This window comes from Cherax quadricarinatus, chromosome 7 (assembly GCF_038502225.1).
Source record: "Cherax quadricarinatus isolate ZL_2023a chromosome 7, ASM3850222v1, whole genome shotgun sequence".
Lineage (NCBI taxonomy): Eukaryota > Metazoa > Arthropoda > Malacostraca > Decapoda > Parastacidae > Cherax > Cherax quadricarinatus.
The window spans coordinates 61181989-61202403 of record NC_091298.1 but is presented as its reverse complement, the minus strand read 5'-3'; positions in this window follow the sequence as shown (position 1 = coordinate 61202403).

Here is a 20415-nt window from a genome sequence, read left to right as displayed (position 1 = left end):
GGGGGGCAGCTCAGTGCTAAAGAGCTGTGCACAGAAAAATTTTTCTTTTAACAGATTTCAGTACAACTCCTTATGATATAAAATATGGGATATACCTTTACCTTTGATATACCTTTGAAGAGTTTCGAGTTTCTCTACTCTCTGAGCCCGGCCATGGGCCAGGCTCGTCTGGTGGAGGGTAGCACTGATGTTTGCAGTTGAACAAAGGATTCTAATATTGATATCTGTCCTAAATTCATATATGTCGAGCCAAAATAAATGTCTTGCTTACTAAAAAGAAAAAAAAAATCTAACATATCTTGGGAACTCTGGTTCAACTTTGTGCAGTCAAGCAGCAGCCTTACACCAAGTTGTTTTAAAGATTGAAAGAGAAAGTATTTAAACTGTTAAAAGTTCTGAGGGAAGTCAATATTTTATAACAAGTGGTTAAAAAATACAACAAAAGGAGACCTTTATTACTGCAACGTTACACCTACACGAGGTGCAATGGTCTTGATTTTTTTTTTAAATATTTAGCAAAATGGTTATAATTATAACCATAATTTTTTTAAAGGGGTGGAAGGGTAAGCCAACAGAAGGTCTCTGTCAGATGACCAAAAGCTCCAACTGTGGGTCATCACATGACTAAGACCGGCGTCAGGAAACACTAATCCTGTTTCCTGACACACCTTACCTAGCCTAACCTCTTGACGTTTTACTTACAAGAGGCTTTATTATGTACCTATTAATCCTCATGTAATTGCACCTAATAAAGATCTCCTTGACGTTACACCTACATCAAGCTTTATTAAGTACCTATAAATCCTAACGTAGATGTACCTAATAAAGGTCTTGTGTTGTATCTTTAAATCAGTTGTTGGCTATACTATACAATTTAAAATAAACTTGAACAAGATGGAGTAATGGATGTTACAGCAGTGTTAGACCGCTACAAATTATTACGAAATTCGTTCAGTTATTTTTAAGTACAACGTATAAATACATATATTAAGCAAAGAGGTTACAACAGCGGATATTCACTCACGAGAAATTAACGCAAGATAGACCAAAAACACTGAATCGGAAAGAGTACATAATACATATGTAAGGTGCAGCAATTGTTAAATATTTTAAGTTAAAAATTTATGAACATAAGCCACTCCTTAAGAGAAGAGGGATATCAAGTTTACTATTTAACAGGAAGATACATCGGATATATACACCGAGGTTTACGTCTCTGGATGTAAATACAGTGAAGGTTTTCTTTAATCCTATCTTTAAGGGTTAAATTATTCTTGACTGGTGGTAGAGGTTAATATGCAGCTTATGACGCTCGTGATAGGCTTTGAATCCCATTAACCAACAAAAATATATCATCATCCGGTACCCTCATAAAACTAAGTGCAAGCAGTCACACCTCTTAGTTATTACTATTATTTTTGGTGTTTTATTGTTTATAGTAAAGTCTATAATATGTATGTATTTATAAATATTCCCTACACTTCTGCCTCTCGAATTTAACAGTTTAGTTATGTAATGAAGGGAGTGTGTGCACGAACAGCATCATGAAAGATCCAAGCTGTGACAACATAATGAGTCATGCGATACGCAGTTGCAACATCCTCCAACTCTTGCCGTGCCAGAAGTACCAAGAAACATGACACAGTGGGGACACAACGTATTGCCTACGCTAAAGATATGAGTGTAGAACAAACTTTTAATTGTGAAGCTTCATACCACATAGAACCTAAGAAAGTTTTACGTAGAGCAAAATGTTTTCACAAAAACTTGCCCTACAACCGATCTTTTCTATATGGCACAGTGAAGGTACAGGGGATGCTATCATGTGGGGTTCGAACACGTGGATAGGGTAAAGAAATACTCACGTAGGCTGGAAGTACGTATATTACGGATAATGTGGGAAGCGCCCAAACAGCCATGACCTGCCTCCTTGCTCACTCTCGTAAAACTGACTAACCCCAGGGGGGTGTTTGAATACTGCTGTGGTCAGCACAATATGAATACAGACAGTGATTCACGCAGAGACGGTTGGTAGTGAGTCATCTACTGGTACACTGGTTACTGGTAACTGGTTACTACTACTGAGAGCTCGGCGACGCTAACGTATGTCGTCCCGACATACAACTAATACAAACTAGAGATGGCAGGTATACGGCTTGGGCTGATTCTATACAATGTCAAAGTACACAACAATTGAACATTATAACATACATAAGTAGAACATTGGAATGGAAGCTTACGTAACTGAAACTGTAATGCAATACAAGGTATAATATAGCACAACTCATCGAATGAAACTCAACGTTGGGATTACACAATAGAAGTGATAAAAAAAAATTTGATCGATCGATCTGTATTCATGTGATCTACGGATTCTGAGGAAGGAATATATACAAAGAAAGAGTGTTTAACAGAAAGGCAGATTCGGTGCACTCAAATCTAGACTGTTAACTCTCAGAATTCGGAGAGAACGTGAACACAAAAAAAAATTCTTGAATACTGATAAGTTGATACTGTAATTATTCATCTATACAGGTTATTTACATTTAACCCCAACTCTGCTAGGGTAAGATTGACATATGCAGAATGGGTGTCATCTCTGGGAGGATCAAACTCTGTTGCATTGGCTAACTCATGCTGTATTTGAGGCAAATCTGAATTGGAAGTTACAAATGATACTTGAGGATTTCTCAATACCTGTCGTGTACGTAGGGAATAACGACATTCAGGTTGATCGTCTGACTGAGTATCAGAGGAAGAGAGTACAGGATCAGGAGGATTGTCAGAGTCTGTCACATTAGTCTGGGTTGGAACATCATTATCATCACATACTAACTTCATATGATCTAAATGCGATTCTTTATACTGACCAGTACTAATTTCTCTAACCTTATACTTATTACCAGTGATATGTTCAACTACTCGATAAGGACCAACAAACTTTTGATCAAGCTTTGGCATTGCAGACGTTTTGTTAAAGTTAGTCAGCATAACTCTCGAACCTACTTTGATTTTGGATGGCTTTGCTCGAGTGTTTGCGACTCTTGTAAATTCTGCTGTTGATTTATGAAGTGTTTCACGGATTCTTCTAAAAACACTTTGAGCTAAGCTGGTACGAGTTGCTATGAAATCATCAGGGTTGTAATTTGGTTTCGGATTAGAATATAACAACTCATAAGGCAAACGTTTATCTACACCGTACAATGCATAATGTGGAGTGTCACCTATAGAAACATTGTAAGCAGAATTTATAGCACACTGCACATCAGGTATAACTTCATCCCAAGTTTCACTGTTGGGATTGATAGTGGCTCTCAAGACATCAAGTACTTTCTTATTGGTTCGTTCCGCTAACCCATTGCTGGCAGGATGATGAGGAACAATGGTGGATTTAGAGATCTTGTACAAGGTGCACAAATTTTCAAGAATCTCATTACAGAATTCACCTCCATTATCTGTTACTAGGGACTTAGGGGTGGTATGCCTGCAGATAATGCGTTCTTTAAACGCTTTAGCTACTGTCTCGGCAGTCTTATCTGCAATAGGAACTAACTCACAATATCTGGTGAAATGGTCTACCATAACACACAGATGTTTGTTGCCTTGGAGGGAACATTGGAAATTAGTTAACAAATCTAGCGCAACTCTTTCCCACGGTTCGCTAGTAGTTGGATACACTTGGATTGGATTAGGGCCATTAGCATTACCTTTATGTTGCATGCAGACACTACATTTCTTAACATACTCAGAAATATCAGTTGCCATACGAGGCCAAAAGTATTTCAATCTGGCTTGTTTTACTGAACGATCCATACCAGGGTGTGCAACACCTGGTACATCGTGAACTAGCTGTAAGGCTACATTCACTAGTGACTGTGGAATTACTAACTGGTATACTCTTCTGCTAGGAGTACCCAACTCGGCTGTTCGATACAGTAATTCTTGGTTCATGACAAAGTCACTGATGGGTGCTGGTGGCTTCACAGTCAGAATAAGATCTTCCTGGAGCAGGAATCGAATCACACCAGACCACATGGGATCTGTTCGTTGAGCATTCTTTACATCTTCAGCACTAAATGGAGGGTCTGCAGTTACTATACTAACATGTCGCGATAAGGCATCTGCGACTACATTTGACTTGCCAGGTAAGTGTTCAAAGGTGGGATTGAACTCTTGGATAGTCAAGGTCCATCTGGCTAACCTTCCAGTAGGTTGTTTGTTCTGGAATAAAGGTATCAGTGGAGCATGGTCTGTCAAGACATGAACAGAGTACTGATAAATAATGTCTCGGAAGTGCTTTAAAGACCATACTATTGCTAAAGCTTCTTGCTCAGTTACTGTATAATTACGTTCAGCCTTTGTAAGGACTCGGCTAGCAAATGCAACTGCGTTGTACTTGCCATCGGTCTTCTGAGCTAGTACGGCACCTATGCCAATTGAACTAGCATCAGTTGTCAGATAGAAGGGCTTAGAAAAATCTGGAAATTTCAAAATTGGAGCAGATGTTAGCTTTTCTTTTAGAGTTTGGAATGCTCTTTCTTGACGGAAGGTCCAAACAAAAGGAGCATCTTTCTTAAGCAACTCAGTTAGAGGAGCAGCTATGGAAGAAAAATTGGCAATGAAAGATCTATAAAAACCTGCTAAGCCCACAAAGGATCTTACGGCATCAGCAGTTTTGGGTGTTGGAAAATTTAGTACTGCAGTTACTTTACTTTGGTCAGTCGTAACCCCTCTAGGAGTGACTACGTGACCAAGAAACTTAATTTCTGATCTGAAAAATTGACATTTAGACAGTTTGATCTTTAAATTGGCTTCTTCAAGCTTACCAAGTACTACATCAAGTCTTTTCAAGTGTGTATCCACGTCTTTAGACATGACGATTACGTCATCTAAGTACACCATAAGTGCATTACCTATGAGACCTCTAAAGATATTAGTCATGAGCCTTGAGAACGTGATAGGGGAGGATCGTAATCCAAACGCCATACGGAGGAAGTGATAATGACCTGTAGGAGTGGAGAATGCAGTTAGCTCTTGGCTGTCCTCGTGAAGAGGGACTTGCCAAAACCCTTGTAACAAATCCAGGGTTGAAAAGACTTTGTTATCTCCGATGTTACGTAAAAGATCACCCAGTACAGGAAGTGGGAAGCGATCTGGAATAGTTTTCGCGTTTAACTTCCTAAAGTCAATCACTGGGCGCCAAGTACCATCCTTCTTAGGTACTAGGATCAAGGGTGCATTCCAAGGTGAATTGCTAGGTGCAATAACTCCATCATCAAGCATTTGATTGATCAATTCTTCTGCGACAGCAACTTGTGAATGAGGCATTCTGTACGCAGGTATGTAGATAGGTCTAGTACCAGGTTCAAGTGGAATACGATGGGACAATAAGTTCGTTATACCCATCTTCTCACCTGGTAAGGCAATGGCTTTACGACGTTTGTTCAACAGAGTCAACAAACGCTTGACTTCATCTGGGAAGTCAGTGGGAGCTAAGTCTTTCTCCTCAACTGGTGGAACAGATTGATCCAGTGAAGTGGATGAGGTCTCCCCGGCAGAAATAGCACCGACCCACTGGTCAGGTGACAACTCATCCTCTACCTGAACAGGGTAAGGATAGTGAACAAGGTCAACAAGATTGGTATTGGCTCTGAGACGAACACTGTGACCAGAAGTGTTAGCTAGGAAGAAATGGATCTTACTATCTCTTACAACATGTAAGGATGGTTCAACAAATAGACCTTTTACTTTGCAGGAATCACTGTCAACTAGGACGTTATCACCATCTGGAACACTAGGAACAACTACAGACACTCTAGTGAGAGCACTAGCCGCAACAGAGACGTCTTTCTGCAGACGGCATGTGACATCAACAAGAGATGGCATTACTAGTTTCAAGTAATCGTTTTCTGACAAGGCATCCCCTGTGGAGAAACTACTACTCGAACTAGCAGTCATTGCAAGGATAGGTTGTGCACTCAAGGCAGTCTGAGTGTCCTCGGACACTTGAGGCAACGGACTATCCTGCAAGTCTGAAGGTATAGGTGGAACGCAGACGGGAGTGACAGAATTACCAGTGCCTGACCGCTTGGGTACGCTACTGGAGAATGCATTGGCTTGTAAGGACTTAATCCGTACATCATACTCTGCAGCAGTATGACAGATTTCTGATCCAAGCTGGTAACCCCAGAATGGAACGATCAAGTCGTCAATTTGGGCATGCCATCGGTACGGGTCGAGCACAATGCGTAAGTCTCGCATGGAAGCAAATCCCAGTAGAAGGTCACCAGGGAAAGTAATCTGGTCGACAACAAGGAAGGAAGCAGTGAAGTCTCTACCTTGGATAGAAAAAGTTAGGGAAGTCCGACCTCGGACACGCAGGTGAGAACCAGCTACTCCACTAAGGGAGGACACATGAGTCGGTTCTACGAGAAGGACATGTCGTAACTGCTTATCCTTAAACAAACTAGACCTAATAATATTGACTTGCGCACCAGAGTCCATGAACAAATGAACGGGCGCATTATGAACAGATGCTTGCACTATAGGGCCTATGGTTGCATTGGAAGTTATGTGCAAACAAAAAGGTGGATTGTCATCAGAAAAGACTTGTTCCACTTCATCCCCAAAATCATCTATGTCAGAGACATGTGAAGCAACATCATCAGCAGGATTGTCATTCTCGAGACTGCTTAAGGCTTCAAAGGAATTGTGAACGGGGATGGTGTACTCATTATCACCTACTGTCACCATGGGACGGTTTGACTGGGGCGCTCGAATTCCCCCGAATTGGAAGAATGAGCCTGGTTCTGGTAGTTTGAGAACCACGACGTCTGTTTCCTCTACGGGTTCTGCGGTTGGAACGGCCACGGAAAGACCTAGAGTACTGAAGGTTATAGAGAGCATTGCACTCAGATGTGTCATGTCCATGTATTCTATGATAAGTACAGTAGGGAAGATCTGACTGGTACTCATCATCAGTACGACGTCTCTTAGGGTAACTATCAGGACAATTAATTGCAATATGGCCACGGAAACCACAGTTGTAACAAGTCCGCCGACTATGGTTACTGAATGTACTATGAATACTACGAGGTTTATAACGACTCTGTACACTGGTTCTTGGTGATCTCTGAGATGGTTGACGACCACGATTTGTCTCTGTGGCGCAAACAAGAGGTGGTGCAGACTGAGGCATAGGTGTGAAATTACTTTTGATACATGGGAAAGTACCCTGGGGGCACAAGGAACGTACATGATTTAAGGCTGTAAGTGGTTCCATCGTCACAGTTGGAGGATGAGCCTCATAAGCACACACGGAAGCAGGTGGCATTAGTTCTTTGATTGCTCCAAAAGCTGCTATTTTAGCAAACGGTTCTGTGAATGGTTTAACCTCTTCAGGGAGAAAAGCTGATGACTGGACAGCATTGATAAATGATGATAAAAGTTTGTCTAATCTAACAGCAAATGCACTCAACGATTCATTACTCATGGGTGTAGCATTCACTAGTTCCCTAAGAACGACATATGGATCAGCTGTTTTTACTGGGACAAGGAAAGAACGAATCAGTTCCTCATATTGTGACCACTTAGTAAGATTCCTGAAGTCACGCATATCAAGGAGATCAACAACGTGAACAGCAGCAGGGGATCGATGAAGAGCTTCTTTAGCAAGTCTGATAAGACTTTCCTCTGAAGGAGGACCTTCAACTAGAGCACTAACACGAGAACGAATGGCAGTAAACCATGCTTCAAGACTATGTACATGGCCATTGAATAAAGGTAACGCATCAAGGGAATCACGAGTATAACTATAGTATCTCGGTGTCTGGGTCGGTCTGTCAGTCGCTAAGGAACTGTGAGGACTGATGACAGGAGCAGCAGTAGCCTGAGAGGTCTGAGTGTCGACATTCACTAAAGTATCACTTGACGGTATGTGAGACATAATGGCAAAGAAGTTGCACGAGAACAAATAAGGCAAAAATAATGAACAATAAAAATGATACAAAATGCTAGAATTGAAATAAAAGAGATGCAACTAATTCTGCAGAAGTAATAAAAAATGTCTAAGATACACTGCAAGAGGAAGGACAACTCAATGTAAAGGACTATTGGCCAAGAAAAAAAAATTACATTGAAATATACAAGTAAAAATATTACTGGAGACTGAATTAAATGCAAAATGAGCTGTCTTTACTCTTGCTAATAAAGGAATTAACTAATAAAATTTTAAATCAATGTAAAAAGTATAAAATAAAATTACTAAATTGTATGCAACGAGAGATAACTGGGAAATTTAAATATTTTCTAAGAATGCATAAACAAAATTAAAATATAATGCAAAGACAACATCAGGAAAATTAATAAAATGAAAAACAAGATGCAATAATGAACTGAGAATAATAATGCATAAAAATATCAATAAAAGAAAATAATTCACTGCAGAACAAGTGCAACAAAATAATTCACTGCAGAACAAGGCAGAACAAGTTCAACAAAATAATTCACTGCAGAACAAGTGCAACAAAATAATTCACTGCAGAACAAGTTCAACAAAATAATTCACTGCAGAACAAGTGCAACAAAATAATTCACTGCAGAACAAGTGCAACAAAATAATTCACTGCAGAACAAGTTCAACAAAATAATTCACTGCAGAACAAGTGCAACAAAATAATTCACTGCAGAACAAGTGCAACAAAATAATTCACTGCAGAACAAGTGCAACAAAATAATTCACTGCAGAACAAGTGCAACAAAATAATTCACTGCAGAACAAGTGCAACAAAATAATTCACTGCAGAACAAGTGCAACAAAATAATTCACTGCAGAACAAGTGCAACAAAATAATTCACTGCAGAACAAGTGCAACAAAATAATTCACTGCAGAACAAGTGCAACAAAATAATTCACTGCAGAACAAGTGCAACAAAATAATTCACTGCAGAACAAGTGCAACAAAATAATTCACTGCAGAACAAGTTCAACAAAATAATTCACTGCAGAACAAGTGCAACAAAATAATTCACTGCAGAACAAGTGCAACAAAATAATTCACTGCAGAACAAGTGCAACAAAATAATTCACTGCAGAACAAGTGCAACAAAATAATTCACTGCAGAACAAGTGCAACAAAATAATTCACTGCAGAACAAGTGCAACAAAATAATTCACTGCAGAACAAGTGCAACAAAATAATTCACTGCAGAACAAGTGCAACAAAATAAGGTGTAGAAATAATCACTGCAGTAATAAAGTGTCACTGGGAAAACTCAGGTTAAATAATAAAATAAAAATATGAAGAAAAAACTGATTGAACACTTTAACTCTTAATTGTAAATTAGACAAAACAGTTTACTCAAACAGAGTAAAGAAAACACTTTACGTTAAAAGTAATTGAAATTACATCAAGAGTGAATTTGTTCAAAGAAATATGAAAATTATGAATAAAAATAAAACAAAGGAACAAAACGGGAAGTGTAACACTTACAAGTGGTGAGGCAAGTGTAACACTTACAAGTGGTGAGGCAAGTGTAACACTTACAAGTGGTGAGGCAAGTGTAACACTTACAAGTGGTGAGGCAAGTGTAACACTTACAAGTGGCGGGGCACACAACACTTAATCACGTATTCATTATTTTAGTATATTCTTACAACTAAATCTTGCTGTGACTGTGCTATGACATTACAGTTCAGATGAGCTTCCAAACGCCAACATCCTCGCCCAAAACAGAGTACAGGCACCGTATTTTCCGCCTCCAAGACTCGCGTCTGGCTAATTACTTTCCCTGAATCCTTTCATAAATTTTCCCTTGTTCACACTCCAACAGCACGCCGTCATAAAGCCCAGTTGTCCTCACTGGCTCCGATCTAACACGCTCACACAAACATGTCGGATGCTCAAGCCCCCCTTGTATTTAAAACCTCCTTTACACTCACCCTTCCTTAGCCATCCTACTCGGTTCCGACCTCCTTAAATGTCTAAACCATCTCAACAACTCCTCAGCCCTCTGAATCACAGTTTTGGCAAACCCACATCTTCTAATCATATAATCCCCAAGCTCCTAATTCTCTGTATTACATTCACACCACACATCGCCCTCAAACATGACAGTTTCACTGCCTCCAGCCTCCTCCTCGTTGCAACGTTGAAAAACCCATGCTTGACACCCATATAACAATGTTAGTAGCACTACACTTTTTTACATTCCCCTTTTTGCTTCCATAGTTAAAATTCTTTGCTTACACAATGCCTGAAACATACACTCACCTTCCCCCCCTCGTCCATTGTATGGTTCACCTCTTTCACACCCATCTGCTAAGTTCATTCCAACATATCTAAATGCAGTTACTTCCTCCGTTGCGAAACTCATAGATCACATCCGTATCTTGATAATTCCACAAAAAATAAACAGAAAAGTAAATAAAGGCAAAGATCGAGCATCAGTGACTCGTCATATTATCCTTACAAATAAAAACCCTCTGAAGATCAACACATTATTAAATCATTATAATATTCATACAAAAAACACTAAACCCGTATGGGTGAGAGCTTCACGTGGAGTACATACGTGAGGGGACAGAAAGGAGGATGGGGTATAAGTATGACTATAACATAATATCACAAAGGGTAGATTGTTATATTAATGAGAGGGGCGTGAAACTGGGTGGGGGTCACACAGCGCCTGGGGAATGGGAGGCAAGACCAGACTTACTTTTTGCTTTACATGCATTTGCTTCAGATTTCAATAACGGGGATGCGAGTAAAAATATAATTAAATGCAACATTTGATATGGGAATGACTTTCAAAGAAATATTATCAATGAAGATTAAAATAATTTTGAGCAGTTGTAAAAATAATTTCATTAGAGGTTGTATTACTGAACCACTTTCAAAACCTATTATTAACGAAGCATGAAAAGATATTTAAATATAATTAGAAAATAAAAGTTCATATTTTTTTAGAAATTGTAATCCCGAGTTAAACATTTCCAAATGTAAAAAGAAACAGCACCAGGAAAAATTTGCACTGGCGGAAATAAAAATATAACAATTTAATTGAATTCTAAAACAAATATTAACACTGGCGGGACTGTAAAATATAAAAAGGCTGCCTTAATCAGATAAGATCAAGATCCCTTTTCCACTATCAAGACCCCCATCACCCCCCCCGTCCCTTGAGCAGTACAAATGAAATAATTAAATATGGTAGAACACAAGATGTTATTAGAGTAACTTCACGTCCTTCCGTCTGACAATTCTATTATTCCTTTCCTTGCGATGTTCAACGCAGATAGTGATGGAGTACGTCAGGTCCTCTGGTAACAGCACATTCTTATCCTGAAGATCGCGGGAGACAGAAACATGCACATAATTACATTATTATAATTATAATTATGGGGGAGTGCTAAACCCATAGGAATATTATACAGCACCTGTGGGGGGGATGGAAGGTATTCAGATTCAATTCAGGGAACTGGAGCACAGATCCAATTCCCTAGATCAAGAGACTTTCACCAGCATCAAGGAACCTCCATTGAGTGGCACATAACTACGACTAAGTTTGGTTTGTCAAGTACTCTGTCACCGGACCACTTAAAGCCGAAAGTATTACATTAACAGCCGGAGGAAGGGGTTAAACAGCACTAAATTCTCGGTAGTCATACAACACCTAGGGAATGAAAGGCAGTCAAAACAGATGTGGTTGGTGTCATACTGCGCTATTTTAGCAAATGAGAAAATGTTCCTATTTAAATCACAGACCAACCTTCGTCAGCTGCTCCCCACCCACTAAGTAATGGTAGCTTTTTTAAAGTAAAACTGGGTACATCAGCAATGTGCTACTATTCTATAAGAGAACAAAATATAACTGTTTCCCTACCATATTCAATAATTGCTTGTGGGGGGGGGGCAATGGGGGCTGTATTTTCCACCCACAATCTTTAATAGGCTGCCATCCTTTAATCCAGGGTCTTAACCCAAGCTATTGACATCTTTTGAAGTCATACTGGTACCTAAAAGGATTGATGGCGATGATTTTGACCATCTGGTGAAGGGGGTATGGTGGCATATTGGGCTTTAATCTATGGTTAAGCCACCTTATACCACGTCTCCTCCCCCCCCCCAAAAAAAAGGGACTCAGGAAAAAACATTCGGCTCACAACCGTAAGGTGCAGGGTTCGTTTCCCTGGCAAGGATAGTGATATAAAGAAGTCTTTCTGTACATGATGGGTCTGGGCACTGACTGCTGCGTCACCATCCTCGTGTACGGTATACCACAGACAGAGCACGACTTTGAAATGACTTTTAGGATGATCACTAAATGACAAATGGATGATCACTAAATCTGTAAATATCGTACAGCTCTTCGATTCGATCCAAGGAGAGCGTAGGTCCAATTCCTTGGACCAAGAGCCCCTCAGTGGCATCAAAGAACCACCCTTAACTTAACTTCAGGATATTTGGGATCAGAGCTGTGGTGATATGCACACAAATAACCCGCACATAGAAGAGATAGGCTTACGATGACGTTTCGGTCCGACTTGGCCCATTTACAAAGTCACACTAACGAAAAGGAGAGAAGGAGGGGTATATAAAGGCAGGAGGTGGTAGTAGTAGTAGTGGGGGAGGTAGAAAGGAGAAAGAGGAGCCAGTTAAATACTAAGAAAGATGAGCACTGCAAGGGAGCTAGTTGCCCACAGAGGGCAAGTGCAAGAACACAGAGGGGGAGGATAAATAAATAAAGAAGGAACAAATACACAAGGCAGAAGAAAGACAACCCAAAGGAGAAAAAGGAAAGAGGAAGAGGGAGAAGAAGAAAAATGAGGAATCAGGTTAAGTCACGGGTGTTCTGAAGTTCGGAGCATTTTACAATGTAGTGGGAGAGGAAGGTATCTACAGAGACGAAGCCTGTACTAAGATTCATACAAGGAAAGTTGTTTATTAGGGAGGATTCAACCAGACGGCGACTGTTAAAGTTGGAAGTAGGGAAGACAGTTTTAGTGATATATATCATGATCAGTCCTGGAGGACTCCGGTTACTTAGGCTCCTCCACTATCTCCACCTTCACATATGTCATTTCACGATCTACGAGCCCCGTGAGGGCGGGGAATGTGGCTAGGCCTGGGGACACTTGGTCCCAAAGATGAGGAGGTACTTGTCCTTCCTCCCATGGGGGACTTAAGTCTCGAGACACTCCCCAGATAGGGAGCCAAGGCCGGGTCACCACTACTTGGAAAAGACCCGGGCCGGGAGAATACCGGTGAATAAAAAAAAAAAAAAAAAAAAATGCCGAAAAGTAACAATAACATACAGCAATATATGTATAAATATGAATAAAATTACCTTGTGAAGACTGCAGACGAGAGGTTTGTTTACGCTGTGACATCATGAGTGGAAATGTTACTTATTATGCAGTTATATAAGCTTTTGTTCTAAAGTTTATAGTAAAACAAATTAATATTAAATATATTGTTATCAATATAAAAGTGAGCATATTATGGTTTAAAGAATATTACTTTACCTGGTGACTGGACGCATGAGTGTGGGACTTCTGCTTCATGCTGTATATACCATGTGTTTAAGATGTTTTTTTCTCTCTGCTTTAGGGATTAAAGTGTTTTTGACTGGCGGTGAATAGGTGACATACACCATTAATGACCCGTCGTGTAGTTGATAGACTTAACCACCATTAGCAGATCAACCAGTAGCACTCCGTGGATCTCTTCCCTCAATATTTGCTGTATAGCCCTTGTGGCTTAGCGCTTCTTTTTGATTATAATAATAATTTTTCCCTCAATATGATATTTTTCAATGTCAATGATTTTTTTTATTCCATCATCTTGCTCTTTTTTTACTTTAACCTTTCAGCCATCCTCACCAACCTTTGCAATTTCTCTTCCCAATCTCCCGAGAGCAGCCATTAACAAATGTAGAAATTCCCACTTCAAATCGAATTCATTATTTTTTGTTTACGTACACACTTCACACCACCATTTATTAGTTAATAACCTGCCTCTGGAAATTAAATAACTTTCACGTACCTCAACATTACATTCATAGAAGTAATCTCATGGGAGGTGGCAACCATATATTGTTTACAGTAGTTACCCCATGTGCGAGAAAACTTAAGCCACCCTGGTAAGTAAGTTTATTCAGGTATACACAAATACATTATTATTATTATAATCAAGGGGGAAGCGCTAAACTCGGAGGATTATGCAGCGCCTGGGGGGGGATGTGGAAGGCATTCAGGCTTAATTCGGGGAACTGGAGCACAGATCTAATTCCCTAAATCAAGAGCCCCTCACCAACATCAAGGAACCTTCCTTGAGGGGTACACAAATACAGTTACTAAGAATTATCATACATAGCTGCATATGTGTAGAGAACCTAGGATAACCCAAAAAAGTCAGTGACTTATTTCCATTGGGGTCGCTGCAGGTGGCTCATCCTGGTGTAGATGTACCCTTTAATAAATCTACTGTACCGCAACTAAATAAGAAATGCAAAGATAGGCTAAATGCTCTCAAAGCTGTTGCTGGCTACAACCCTAACTATGGTGCTAATGTGAGAATCGTGAGAATGATGTACATAGCCTACGTTAGGTCCTTAATTGATTATGCTGCTCCCATGTTGATATTAGCTAGGGAAAGTTCTCTCCGACCCTTGGAGTTAATGCAGAATGAAGCTCTCAGAATTATTCTTGGGTGTCCCAGATCTACAAAGGTTCTTAATATGAGGAAAGAGCTTGGTATTTCTAGTATCAGCGATAGGATTGTTGAGATTAACACTGTACTCGGTATTAGAATGTTGAGAAATGAACCAGACTCTGTCACAATGAATCTTACTGAGTGTCTAGAGGTAAATGCACACAGATCTAAATGGATTGTGAAAACGTGCAATTGCATTAAGTTTCATAACCTGCATGAACTTTATCACTGTAGACAACAAGAGCATTTCACCCCTCTGTGGAAGATGTGTTCATTTAACCCTCCGTGGAAGATGTGTTCATTTAATATCACATACCTGCAAGTCCCTCCCAAGAAGCTCATTGCTAGTAATCCCTTCCTTAAATCACTTGTTAAAGCAACTGTTCAAGAAGAAATTTCTCGTCTAGCTGGTAGTAATAAGTTATCACAAGTTATATACACTGATGGATCTAAACAGGAGTCTTCTGGCAGGGCTGCATCTGCTCTTGTTGCCACCTCCCTAGTTAAGAACGATAATAAATTTGTTGAGTTAGGCATAAGAATTAACAACTGGGCGTCTACACTGCAAACTGAATTGTTTGCAATCCTAATGGCGCTAAAGCTAACCTATGACACCGAGCTTGACTCTATCATCATTACTGATTCTATGTCATCAGTGAAGGCTCTTGACTCATATAATGACTCCAACAACATGCTCATTGGAGAAGCCAGGTATAGATACTCAAAAATCAGGGACAAAGGAATTAATGTACAGTTGCTATGGATCCCTTCACACATTGGATTACTCATTCATGATAAAGTTGATATGTTAGCCAAGAAGAGTACCCAGGAGGACAATGTAGAATATAACTTTGGTATAACTGTGTCTAGCATTAGGAATAATATTAGGAGAGAAGTAAATAATGAAAATGATTGTTATAGGAATGCAGTTAGAAGCCTGAGTAGATCTATAACCCACTATGATAACACGAACGTAGATAAGCATGTTTATGGAGCAACTTGCAATGTGAACAGACTGACTGATGTAGTGGCCAGGCTTAGGCCACTACATCAGGGAGACACACAGATGATGATCAAACTAAATGTAAATTATGTGATCAGGCATATGGTCACTGTCTTGAACACTATGTGCTTAATTGTCCACTTATTGAGGAATACAGAGATAGACAATATAATAACCTATGTGACATGTCAAGATATCTTATTAATAAAAATAAGATACCAGATATACTAAGCAAATTTCCTAAATTTGCTTGTAACAGATAAGTGAACTATAGATATGTAGATATAAATCCATATGTATTCATGTTAACCCCTTGGGGCCTAGTTCCTAGGCCTTTTGTGTATCCATATGCTCTTGTGCTACCGTCCACAGGATGGATATGGGGTGCACAATAAACTAGCCACTTCAGTGGCAAAATCTAAAAATGTAGCTGGATCACCCACAACCTATCATATTATAACATACCTAACTGGTCAGTATCAGTTTGCTGTAACTAGAAAGGCTACTTAACTGTGGGTGGTTGATGCTCCTTATTTCCTCCATCCACCATCTCATTTCGATGTCCTGCTACACCGATACGGTTCTTATTCCAGCAGGACGAGGTATCTGTTGGTTTGTCCCGGTTTAGGAACCATGACTCCGTAAAACCTCTACGATTCCCAGGACCGGAATCATGAGGTTAACATGTGCTCACTCATTCGGGGAATGGCAGCTCATATCACTTCAACCATTCCTTAAGTGTTATTATCACTGCTTTCACTACAATTCACAAGACGACTTAACGTCTCGTGAATTTTACACACATTAGAGGTCGCTCCATTAAGATCTGAGCTCGATGAGCGTTGATTAAATAGTCTGGTAATCTTCCCCCCAAACACTCGTCATGGCGTGCCCCGTCGGACCCACCTAGTTATAGTGGTCTTCGTTGGGAACAGTTACGACACTTCCTATTATGAAGTGGGACCACTAATCACGTTTTGACCATCAGAACCGCCAATTTCCTGGTTCCATGTTAACTAGCACTCTCTCCCAGGCCTATATCCCCAACGAGACTCCCGATGCCCTGTCTCGGCCTCCCCGCTCCCCATCGATGCAGGCACAGAGGTTCCCTGTTGGTTCTCTTCCATTTTCAAATACATTTTTTTGACCAACATCAACACATTAAATACCTATCAGTCACTATAACTTCAGAAAATTAAATATTTTCCACACTGCTACCTACTGCATTACTATCACATGCCTTTTCCAAGTCCATAAATGAAATATTTCCTATGTATGCACTGCTCAGTTTTTAATGCAAACACTTAACCTACACCTCCCCTTCCCTTCCTAAATCCTCCTTTCCCTAACCTTTTTATATTTGAGTTATTTACTACCCAGTGTACACTACAAGCTTGTTCCCTAAATGTTTAATCGTATCATTTTTTCTTCATACAGGGAAACTATGCTTGTTTTCTACCAATCCTTTGATACCTTCTCTTTCAAACATTTTTTTTTAATACACAAACCAGTGTAAACTTATGTACCCCCCTCCCCACTTGCAGCTGGGAATAGATAGGGGCAGAGTTACTAGGTATGATGGGAAGAATTTAAAATGTTGAATCATAAATATGAAGGTGGAAGGAACAGACAGAATCAGTTTGGTTGCAGTTTTTAATGGGTATGAAATGCTAACTCTGTGTACAATCTACAGATTCCAAACCTACATAGTGATCATGGGATTAAAGTGCTAAGACATCCAGATATGAAAATGTAGTTTCAATAAGGAATTTTAACTAGCCAATCTGAATGGAAATCAAGAATCTGGCAACTTGATAAAAATAGTTCAGGATTGCATTTCAAAAGTGTCTAAACCTGGTCACAGACCGAAAAAAAAGGTAAACCAACTAGAGGAATAAACCTGCTTGACATGGTTCTGGAAAACAAGTTATGTCTGATAAATAATCTCGAGATTAATGAAGAGTTTGTAGAAAATCATCCATCACCCTTGATTTGAGGTTGTCAGTCCCTCAGCCTGGAGAAGAGGCTAAGTGACTGACAACCTCAAATCAAGGGTGGACTGATTACATCATCTACACATCTCTACTGCTCCTGCCTACTGTCTGTTCTCAACAGAAGCAACTTAATTTGTAGGCAAAACGTTTAGGAATAAAGTTGCCAAACTGTTGTCTGTGTGTCTTACCTACCAACCTGTAAAGTAAAAGGACACAAGTGCAACTAATGTGACATTTTTATTGTGGCAACATTTCGCTCTCCAGGAGCTTTGTCAAGCCATTACAAACAGTACATGGACATAGAGGGTATATATAGGCTCAGAGTGAGGTGCAATACTAGTGGTAGTAGTAGTAGTAGTAGTGACATAAGTCGTGGTAGTAGTAGTAGTAATACAATATGGTAGAACAATTAACTTGCACATGAGTAAAAGGATATAGAAGCTATTACTTGGGTAACATAAAAATAGGTTAGACAAATATTTCTATAGGAGGCTGGATAAAGAAGGCCTGTTTCAATGTTCATTCTCTGTTAAGTGCTTGTGTAGTAGGAGAGACAATGTGATGGCAGGGTTTGCTGTTTTCAGGAGGATTCTTGCTAAGACTTCAGAGATGGTGAAGCTGCCTTTGATTTGTTTAATCATATTAGAAACAGCAATTAGTGATGATTCAAGGCACTTGTGTCTGCAGAAATTAGTTTCTTTGATCACTAATTGGGCATCCCTGAATTTCATGAGATAATTGGTGGAATTTCAGTGTTGTACGCATTTCGGTTGTTGTACATTCACCAAACCTTCACTGATTTACATTTTCCTTCCTTTTTCATCAAAGACTGCAAGAAAAGAGCTCTTCAGATCATTAATTCTCCATGCACCAACACCACTCCTAACAAAGTTATAATTCTTCCCATCAGCCAGGTTGCACTGAACGTTTCTAAAGTACTCTCACAAGCTAACACCAGAGTCGCCATCGCTTCCAGCACTTCAGTAAAGGATCTAACCAAGACAAAATCAAAACACCACGAACCAGTCAGCACAGGGGTTTACACTATACCCTGTGGAGGCTGCGACAAGATTTATGTAGGTGAAAGAGCAAGAAACCTCGACACCCACCTCAATGAACACATTTATGCATGTAGGAACGACAACTTGAACAACGCCTGCATACAACACTGAAATTCCACCAATCATCTCATGAAATTCAGGGATGCCCAATTAGTGATCAAAGAAACTAATTTCTGCAGACGCAAGTGCCTTGAATCATCACTAATCGCTGTTTCTAATACAATTAAACAAAACAAAGGCAGCTTCACCATCTCTGTAGTCTTAGCAAGAATTCTCCTGAAAACAGCAAACCCTGCCATCACATAGTCTCTCCTACTACACAAGCACTTTACAGAGAATGAACATTGAAACAGGCCTTCTCTATCCAGCCTCCTATAGAAATATTTGTCTAACCTTTTTTATGTTACCCAAATAATAGCTTTTATATCCTTTTACTCATGTGTAAGTTAATTGTTCTACCATATTGTATTACTACTACAACTTAGGTCACTAATACTACTACTACTACTAGTATTGCACCTCACTCTGAGCCTATATATACCCTCTGTGTCCATGTACTGTTTGTAATGGCTTGATAAAGCTCCTGGAGAGCGAAATGTTGCCACAATAAAAATGTCACATTAGTTGCACTTGTGTCCTTTTACTTGACATATTGTTGGTAATTCTACCAACATTATTACTACCTACCAACCTGTCGGTTTTGTACACCATTTTGATATTCATTCAATAGAGTTGTAGATGAGTGGAACAAACTCCCAATTGGTGTCAATGAGGAGAGAACCTTGGATAGCTTTACTATTATTATTAAGAGTGAGTGTAAACTAGCTTGCCTGGCATGGACTAAAGACCTACTACAGTACTCCATTACTTCCCATTAACAGGTAAATATATATGGCCTACACAAGTTTAGCATGGAATCCAGTCGCTCATCATTTAACCTCTAATCTTTAGACTGCTGCCCTAGGGATGGGTATTGGGGTGTAAAATAAAGATATTAAAAAACTAATGGGTTTAGCAATTTTTTGTGAAAATAATAACAGGTAAATAATTGCTATACTACTGAATATTATTACTATGTACAATATGGGCTCCACAGCCAATTATAATTCTACCCTGAGAAAAGTATTTAGTGCCCTGAACTCTTTCTTCCTGCCAAAATCATTGGTTGTGTTATACTAAAGGTCAATGCCCTTGCAGCGTGGTCCATGGCCAGGCAGTGAGGCCCTGGTCTGCATGAATTTGAAGTGTGAATTTCACAAGAGATTTAGTTACTCCTTGCTGTGATTAGAAGTCAAGTGGCTTTACTTGGATATCTTCATAAGCTTGAAAAAAAAAAAAAAAAAAAGAGTATTAATACTGGAAATATATTTGAATTTCCATAGTTGATTGCATCAGCCTATAAAGATCTACAATGATCAATTATTTGCACAAGTGCAGCAAACCCACAAGTTTACTTTGATAAGCTATATTATGCATCCTATACCCATCCTGTGAGCAACAGTCTAAAGATTACATAAGTACAGTATATAATAGGTCTGGTAACGGGTTCCACACCAAACCTGTGTGGAGTCATGCAGCATGTTTGTCATTTGTCGAAATTATGGTCGCCCATACAAAATTTATGCATACTTACCCTTCAAGGG